The 9,666-nt window shown below is 39.4% G+C and overlaps 1 non-coding gene across 1 annotated transcript; it reads left to right on the plus strand.

Annotated features, from left to right (window-relative positions):
- The first annotated feature begins 260 nt into the window (after positions 1 to 260).
- LOC118492832 lies at positions 261 to 366 on the plus strand. Its single transcript, XR_004894833.1, has one exon. It is a non-coding gene; the product is annotated as a small nucleolar RNA R71 (small nucleolar RNA).
- The last annotated feature ends 9,300 nt before the right edge of the window (positions 367 to 9,666 follow it).

Raw genomic sequence — 9,666 nt, forward strand, 5'->3', positions numbered from 1 at the left:
ATGCACAAACGTCATAAATTTGATTAGAAGTTTGTATATTACCGTCATCAACCGCGTGCACTTGTGTTCGAGTAACGGCCGGTCGTGCTCTCCTTGAAGCTTGAGCCTTTCTCTTCGAGGTGATCGCCATTTGTTCCAAAAATTCCCAATCCTCATGCTCATAATTTGTGCCAAAAGTTCCATTTGTGATGGACATCAAATCTCGTGCATCTTCGGCACACAACCCTTCATGAAAAGCGTTCATTAACTCCCAAAGCTCAATCCCATGGTGTGGACAATTTTTAATCATCATGTTCAAACGCTCGAATGCTTCATGGAACATTTCGCCTTGTTGTTGTTGAAAGCTCCTCAATCCTTTTCTCGCATCATTGGTCTTTTGGGCGGTATAGAATTCGTCTAAGAATGTTTGTTGCATCTCCGCCCAAGTATAAATAGATGCTGAAGGCAAAGTGTAGAACCACTTCTTTGCCTTGTCCTCCAAAGAAAATTGAAATAGTACCAACTTGATATCATCGGCCGAAAAACCTTGACTCCCAAGAGTATTGCAAATTGAGTCATAGGCCTCCAAATGGAAATAAGGCTCCTCCGTTGCTAGCCCCTTATATTTCGGCAAACTTTGTAACGAATTGGTTCTTACTTCAAAAGTTCTCCCTTGGTTGTTATGAGGAATAACCACCGGTGAAGGATTGTGCGTTATCACCGGTCTAAAATGTGCTTCAATTCCCCTTGCATTTTCCCTAAGATGCCTCCTTGGCACACCAAATCGACCTCTTGGACGAACTTGACCCATTGGCCTTTGCATGGGCCCTTGTGGTACGATTGGTTGTTGAATTGGCCTTTGAATTTGCGGTTGCACCTGTTGTGGTCGAACTTGTTGCAAAGGAACCGGGCGTTGCATTTGCGGCCCTTGTGGCCTTGGCCTAATATGTTGAGGTATGAGTTGTTGTTGAACCCCACCAACATTTGGAATCACTTGTACTTGGCCTTGCGTATAACCGTACTCCCCTTGCTCTCCATCACCCCCATAACCGTATCCTTCTTCATCAAAACCTTCAAATTCCTCATAACCTTCATCATACCCATCTCCTTGAATTCCCGATGATTGCCCAAATGGAATAGTCGAGTATTGGAAACCCGATTGATTTGGTGGTCGATACGGTGTAGCATGGACAATAGACGAAATTGGTGCCATAGTATGGCTCGAATATGATGGACCCGCACCCGGGAAAAAATGGGATAATGGTGGTATAGTAGTGGAAGGGTTAAAGGTGACGGTTGGCTCTTCTTGGGTAGTAATGGGCTGTGTGGTGTTGGTTGGTGTAACATGTTGAGGTATGGTGGGTTCGGTAGTATTTGGTGGAATGGTAGTGTTAGGTGAAGGTTGAGTGGATGTTGGTATGAATGATGAGGTAAATTCACCCGTAGTGGGTGGTGGTGGTGGTGGATCCATGTATCGAATTGGTGTAACTGGTGTTGTTGGTGAACTATTGATTGTATTTTCCCTTAGCAAAATTCTGTTTGCTCGCAAAGTTCGCTCGATTTCCGGATCAAACGCCAATGGTGATAGCTTGTGAGAGCTCCTAGTACGCATGCACCTGTAAATACCTGCACACTAACACACCTCGCGTAAACCAGAAAAATAACAAACTTAAAGCAAAAACAAAAATAACACACGTTGCGCACTACTCCCCGGCAACGGCGCCAAAATTTGACGTGATGTCGTGGTCATGCAAATTTAATCCCAATAACAACTATGTAAATAGTGGCAAGTGGGTATCGAACACAGGGAGTTTGTGGAAAATGTGCTATTTGCGATGCTTCTCTAGGTTAACTAAATTAAACTAAGTGCAAGAAAATAAAATTCACGAGTTGTTTGGAGTTGAATGGTTTTAAAAACTAAGATTAATTAACTAATTTGCGAAATGAACTTGAGGTTGTAAACAATTGAGAAATAAACGACTATCTTGTGTATTCGGTTTGCTTCAACTTTTGTGTTAATCATTTAACTAGAAAGAACTACATAGACATAGTTCATGCACAAACAATTGTAGTGATGAAAGGGGACGAAGTACTCAGATTCCGAGAACGTGAGGTTATCACCCGATGATCAATCAACCCTTACCCAAACCTAACTATACCCATGATATCCCGATTGCCAACGGCACCAAGAACGTATGGTTTCTAATTAGTTTAAAATAAGAATCAACCTGTTACTAACAATCGATTACACACCATAACAATCAATTTAAATGAAAAGAGATTGATATTCTAGAAATGCAAATAAGAACACAAAAGTCTAAACAAACCTTCACCACAAGATAGTCATTAAAGTACCTAGCCACTCATGGCTTTAACACGCTTCATGACAAAATAGAAATAACAATGTTCACAAGTTCCACCAACTAAAACAAGACAAGAATTTAGTAAAAGATTGTTCCAAAATGATTCTAGTGAAAAGATTATGCAAAAGATATGTTTCCTAGCTCCCCAAGTGCCTTCAAATAGTCCCCCACTCGTTTTTCTCAAGTAGTAACCGACCAAGCATGATTAGCAATCATAAAATGTCTTCAAAATACTCATTAATGCATCGGTTACGTTTGTGGTTCAATCGGCGCCGTAAGCTACGGCCCCCTGCCGTAGCTTACGGTGATCAGTGGGTTCCGAGACTCAGTCAGCGCCGTAAGATACGGCAGGTGGCCGTAGCTTACGGCGAGCAGTGATCTTCTACGCCTCCTCGCTCCTGTCTTACGGCACTCATTTCTTGTATGTTATAGGGACCGTAAGCTACGGCCAGGTGGCGTAGCTTACGGCTCTGAGTGATCTTTTGCTTCCAATTCCTTCATTTCCCTTTGTTTCCACACATCTTGATCACGCCAGCCTCTAACATCCTTCAAGCTTCCTTAAACCTTCATTTTGTACACTTTAACACCTGCATCAATAGCATCTTGTGATTACCTAATTCACGCAAATAACCGGATAAAATGTAGAATGTGCGTTATGTTTAAGCCTTTTAAGGGTTGTCCTACGGACCACCCGTCACATGCTATGAACATTTTCATCATGACAAGGGATCTAGGTAAACAGCAACAGTTACCGCGATTGGCGATGCGACCTAGAACCGCATCCCGCACTTGTCTTGACCAAAGCAAGGACGCGGAAACAACGGCAGTAACCGTGAGCAGCGATGCGGCCTGGCACTGCATCCTGCCCACAAGGCAAGTGGGACTGACACCACGCAGCAAGTGGCGCCAATGACAGTTGCCTGTCAGCCCACACTGTCACAACCCCCGGTCCCTAGTTCCCGGGAACGGGCGGCCGTGAGCCAGTTTCGGTGGTATCACATTTATTTATCCAATTTGGCAGCGGAAATTTTCATCAGGACCGTAGTTAGGAAATATTTAATCAGAGTAAACCACCATGTTTTATAACATTAAACATATGGGTAAAAACCCAAGTTTTCAATACACACGTTTCATAGGAACAAATCCTATTTATTTAATAACACATCCATTTTATTCTTAGGTAACTTTATTGCCACTTTTCCAGGCCTCCAGTGCTGTCCAGCTGGCTTCTATTTGGCTTTCACATTTTGTTACCTGAAACGCGTTTTAAAAACATTTTGTCAGTGGGAAATACTGGTGAGTGAATCCCAGTTTAATCAAGTTTAAATAAAATTCACAGTGAACAGTATTGAGGGCGATCCCGCAATTACATTTGTTTCCAAGTTATATCAATTATCACCCGTTGGCACTGTCGACACCCGACTTGTGGAAATGTTACTCCTTAACCAGGTTGTAACAAATTTTGTATACAAAACCCCAACATACCCATGATAATTGTATTCTTACAAATACTCAATAACTGTCATTCGCATGGAAAAGTATGTAAGGTTTTGTAAAAACATTTAACAAAAAGAGGATTACTCACAAAAATGAGCATATAAAAAGAAGATTAACTCACAAAAATGAGTACATAAAAAGAAGGATCACTCACATTGCTGTTTTAGGTTATTCTTTAGGGTTTCTTGGTGAATATCTATAATTTACACAAATGCACGTGTGTTAGTATAATAACCCATTTTAACATCAGTAATACCCTCCCCGAGACGGTATTCCAACGACTACGTCGGGCAGAACCACGACAGCCGTTACGGAACCCTAGATCAATCGGGCAGCGTATCTAATACGTCTCCAGGGGTTATAATACTTACATCGTAGCAGAACCTCGCTATTTTAGGGGGTATAATGCCCGGGTATAGTAACGCCACTACAGAAAATTAAGAAAGAAAGAAAGATTTGAGCGAGACGGACTGAAGGCCGTTGCCTTCTATTTATAGGGCTGTAATCGCACTTTCTCGCGGCCCGCGTGAAGAACAGGCCAAGCTTACGCGGCCCGCGTCAACGCCTGGGTCAACGCGTAGCTTGGCTGGGTCAGCGTATAGGTCCGCCACGATGATGACACGTGTCATCACCGGGCTGCGCCACCATTTGAGACACTCGCGGCCCGCGTTAACTAATGGAAATGCGGCCCGCGTCAACTAAAGAATTCAGCGGAGTCCGGTTACAACTTCATACGGCCCGCGTTAAGTTGAGGTGAGGTCCTACGCGGCCCGCCTCAGCTTAATAATTATTGTTTTTAATTTATATTATATATTATATTCTAATTTGGGCTCGGTTTTCACATATGGGTTGCATATAAAGACATATTGATATATTTAAAGATATATTAGGGTGTCAGGAATATTATGAGGGTGTCGGTTTTACCGAGGGTTGTTATATCCTCCCCACCTTGTTTTAGAGCTCGTCCTCGAGATCTATTGGAACAAGTGTGGATATTTCTTTTGCATTTCTGATTCAAGTTCCCATGTATATTCAGGTCCTCTTTTGGAGTCCCATTTCACTTTGACCAGAACTAATCTCTTATGCTTGAGATTCTTAATTTTTCTATCTTCAATCTGTAGAGGCCTCTCTACAAATTTGAGTTGTTCATTAACCTCTATATCTTTGAGAGGTACTACGAGTGATTCATCAGCTAGGCATTTTTTGAGATTAGATACATGAAATACATCATGTATTCCTACCATTTCCTCTGGCAGTTGTAGCTGATAGGCTACAGGTCCTATTCTTTTAAGAATTTTAAAAGGTCCAATATACCTGGGACTTAGCTTTCCTCTTTTGATGAATCTTACCACTCCTTTCCAGGGAGAGACTTTCAATAATACTTTATCTCCCACTTGAAATTCTAATGGTTTGCGTCTGTTATCGGCATAACTCTTTTGTCGATCACGTGCTGTTTTCAGTCGTTCCTTGACTTGAATGATTTTATCAGTTGTTTCTTGTACTATCTCGGGTCCAGATAATTGTTTTTCCCCAATTTCTGCCCAACAGACTGGGGTTCTACACTTTCGTCCATAAAGTGCTTCGAATGGTGCAGCATTGATACTTGTGTGATAACTGTTATTATAAGAAAATTCTATTAAAGGTAAGTGTTCGTCCCAATTACCTCCAAAATCAATTACACAAGCTCTAAGCATGTCCTCCATTGTCTGAATTGTCCTTTCGCTTTGTCCGTCCGTTTGAGGATGATAAGCTGTGCTTAGATTTATCCTGGTTCCCATTGCTTTTTGGAAACTTGACCAAAAATGAGAAGTAAAACGGCTATCTCTATCGGAAACAATTGATAAAGGAATGTCATGTAAAGAAACGATTTCATTTACATACAATTTAGCTAATTGTTCCATACTAAAGGTTTCCTTCATTGGTAAGAAATGAGCTGACTTGGTTAACCTATCTACAATCACCCAGATTGTATCATTACCTTTCCTTGTTTTAGGAAATTTGGTAACAAAATCCATTGTTATCAATTCCCATTTCCAAACTGGTATTTCTAATTGTTGTAACAAACCTGAGGGTTTCTGATATTCAGCTTTAACTTGTGAGCAAGTTAAACATTTAGAAACATAAGCTGCTACATCCTTTTTCATTCCTATCCACCAGAAATTTTTCCTTAAATCCTGGTACATTTTATCACTTCCTGGATGCATCGTATATTTAGACTTATGAGCTTCTTCTAATATACGGTGACGTAAATTTCCTAATTTAGGTATCCACATTCTCTTTTTATGGAACCTCCAAATTCCATCTGTTCCTTGTTCTAATTCCTTAATCATTCCCTTTAATTTTTCAGTATCCTCCTTGATTACTGATTCTTGTGCTTTTCTAATCTGATTGTTTAAATCTACTTGTAGATTTAATTTAAGAGAACGTACCCTTTTTGGCTTTTCATGATACTTTCGACTTAAAGCATCAGCCACCACATTGGCTTTTCCTGCATGATACTGGATATCACAATCATAATCACTAAGTAACTCCATCCAGCGTCTCTGTCTCATATTCAACTCTTTTTGCCCGAAGACATATCTTAAACTCTTATGATCCGTGAATATGGTAAACTTACTACCATAAAGATAATGTCTCCAAATCTTAAGGGCAAAAATTATGGCTCCTAATTCCAAATCATGGGTCGAATAATTTTCTTCATGACTCTTAAGCTGTCTAGATGCATAAGCTATAACCTTTTGACGTTGCATTAATACGCATCCATAACCTAACTTAGAAGCGTCACAAAAGACTACAAAGTCTTCAGTTCCTTCTGGTAACGCTAGTATCGGTGTATGGGTTAATCTTTGCTTAAGAATTCTAAAGGCTTCTTCTTGTTTTGGTCCCTATTCAAACTTAACAGATTTACAGGTTAACTTAGTTAAAGGAATGGCTATTCTAGAAAAATCTCGGATAAATCTTCTATAATAACCGGCCAATCCTAAGAAACTTCTAACCTCAGTTGGTGACTCTGGGGTTTTCCATTTGGTAATTGCCTCGATTTTTGTTGGGTCTACATGAATTCCTTCATGGTTAACTAAATGTCCGAGAAATTGTACTTGTTCTATCCAAAACTCACATTTTGAAAATTTAGCATAAAGTTTTTCCTTTCTCAATAAACTTAAAAGTAAGTGCAAGTGTTTTGCATGCTCTTCTTTACTTTTAGAGTAAATTAGAATATCATCTATGAAAACAATTATGAATTTATCCAAATATGGCTTACATATTCGGTTCATCATGTCCATAAATGCGGCTGGGGCATTGGTTAAACCAAATGGCATGACAGTAAATTCATAATGACCATACCTTGTTCTGAATGCGGTTTTAGGAATGTCCTCTTCCTGTACTTTTAATTGATGATATCCTGATCTTAAATCGATTTTAGAGAAAAATCGAGCTCCTTGAAGTTGATCAAACAAATCATCGATTCTTGGTAATGGATACCGGTTCTTAATCGTGACTTTGTTCAATTCACGGTAGTCAATGCACATACGCATTGATCCGTCCTTCTTTTTGACAAATAAAATTGGTGCTCCCCATGGTGATGAGCTTGGCTGTATAAATCCTTTCTCCAACAATTCGTCTAATTGTTTCTTTAGTTCTTGCGTTTCAGCGGGTGCCAAACGATAAGGTGCTTTGGCAATCGGTGCTGTCCCTGGTAACAGGTGAATTCTGAATTCAACTTCCCTGTCTGGCGGTAGTCCTGGCAATTCTTCTGGAAAGACATCTGAAAATTGGGACACTACTGTAATGTCTTTTAATTCTTTTCCTTTAGTGTTAGTGATTATAGAAATCAAATACACTATAGTTTCTTTCCTTATACAACTTGCAGTTTTCATCACAGAGATGAATTTAGTGGGTCTAGATGGCTTATCTCCTTTCATTGTGATCTTTTCACCTCTTGGTGATTTTATCTGTATTGACTTTTGATCACATAAGATATTTGCTTTATTGGCTATTAACCAATCCATTCCTAATACGACATCAAATCCTACCAGATTCATTGGGTAAAGGTTTGCAATAAATTTTTGATTAAAAATTTCTATTCTTGCTCCCTGCAAGATTTCAGAAATTCTAACGGTTTCTCCATTTGCGGTTTCTACTAAACATTCTTGTGGTAGTTTAGTTAATGATTGATTTAGGAGTTTGCAAAATGAAGTATTAATAAAACTTTGGTTGGCACCAGAGTCAAATAATAATTTAGCAAAAATATCATTAACTAAAAACGTACCAGCAATTACATCTGGAATCATCCTGGCTTCATCTGCAGTTAAAACGAATGCTCTAGCATTTTTAGTATTCTTGTTGTTTGCAGCTGGAGTCAATTTTGGGCAGTTTGTCTTAATATGACCTTTTTCTCCACAGTTGTAGCACATTCCATTACTGGCTTTTCTTCTGCAATTTTCTTCCTTGTGTCCTGGCGCCTTACAGTAATTGCAGTAAGTAGAGCATCTTCCAGAATGCTTCTTCTTGCAGTTCCTGCAGTATGGTGCAGAGGTAGAACTTATATTTCTACGGTTGGAATTCCCAGAACGGAATTCTTGGGTAAGCCTTTGGGTTAGGTTTCTCCTCTGGTCTTCTTCTCTAGTACGGATTAACTCATCTGTCAAGGTATTGGCTAGTTCTACAGCTTCTTCTATAGTTTGGGGTCTAGCTGCCTTGACTACATGTCTAATCTCTCCAATTAATCCCCAGATATAACGGGAGATTAATACCGGTTCAGGTGATGCAAGGGTTGGTACTATCCTAGCATACTCAAAGAATGTGGTAGTTTAACCCTTACTGTCTACCCCGGTCATTCTAAGATTCAGAAACTTATTTGCTATCTGTTCCTTTTCATTGGGAGGGCAGAATTTCCTTTCTACCATATTTTTAAATTCCTCCCATTCCATGTTATAAATCTTATCACTTCCTCTTGACTGGAGGATAGTGTTCCACCATTCTAAGGCTGCGTTTTTAAACAGATTTGAAGCAAACATTATCTTATCTTCTTCAGCACATTTGCTTATTTTTAAAACGGCCTCAGTTTTCTCTATCCAGTGTAGGGCTGCAATGGGTCCTTCATTGCCCGAGAATTCTATTGGTTTACAGGACCAGAATTCTTTGTAAGAACAACCATATGGCATGGTTCTTCTTCTTTTGGGAATGGGCGCTTGAAGTATGGGTCCATTGTTCACGCTGTGTTCCAGTTCACTTGGTCGTTTACTGCTATGCTTACTTTTATTATTCGCTTCTTGAACTGTTTGAATAATAAATGGCATTGCATCTATAATTCCTTGTGCCACTATATGTTGAACGGCACTGTTATCCATTTGGTTTCCATTGTTATTGTTGTCCGGATTCTCATTAACCACGTTAATGTTACTCTGGTCATCGTTATTCAGATTATCCTGATTTTCCTCGTCGGCCATCTGAATTTTAAACAATTTACCAAATTTTAATATCACAATTAATATTTGAATATAGCCAATCATACGACACGCACTTTTAACCAAAAGCGTCGAGCATTGCGACTTTTACTCTATTTATATAGTATGCATCATTACACACTAGTACTGAAATTTAAATTACAATACTGATTGAAATGTAAAGCTACAATACTAATAGTAGGCATCCGTATTGTTTTTTTTCTTCTAACACATACACACATATATTTTATTTTATTATTATTATTATTATTACTACTACCGTTTCTGCCTTCACCTTCACTGATATGGATTCATCCAAAAATCCATATTACGCTCATCGTATTTCCATACGAGGCGTTCTCCCACCTGTCGCATTCGAT

This window comes from Helianthus annuus, chromosome 5 (assembly GCF_002127325.2).
Source record: "Helianthus annuus cultivar XRQ/B chromosome 5, HanXRQr2.0-SUNRISE, whole genome shotgun sequence".
In the NCBI taxonomy this organism is placed as follows: domain Eukaryota; kingdom Viridiplantae; phylum Streptophyta; class Magnoliopsida; order Asterales; family Asteraceae; genus Helianthus; species Helianthus annuus.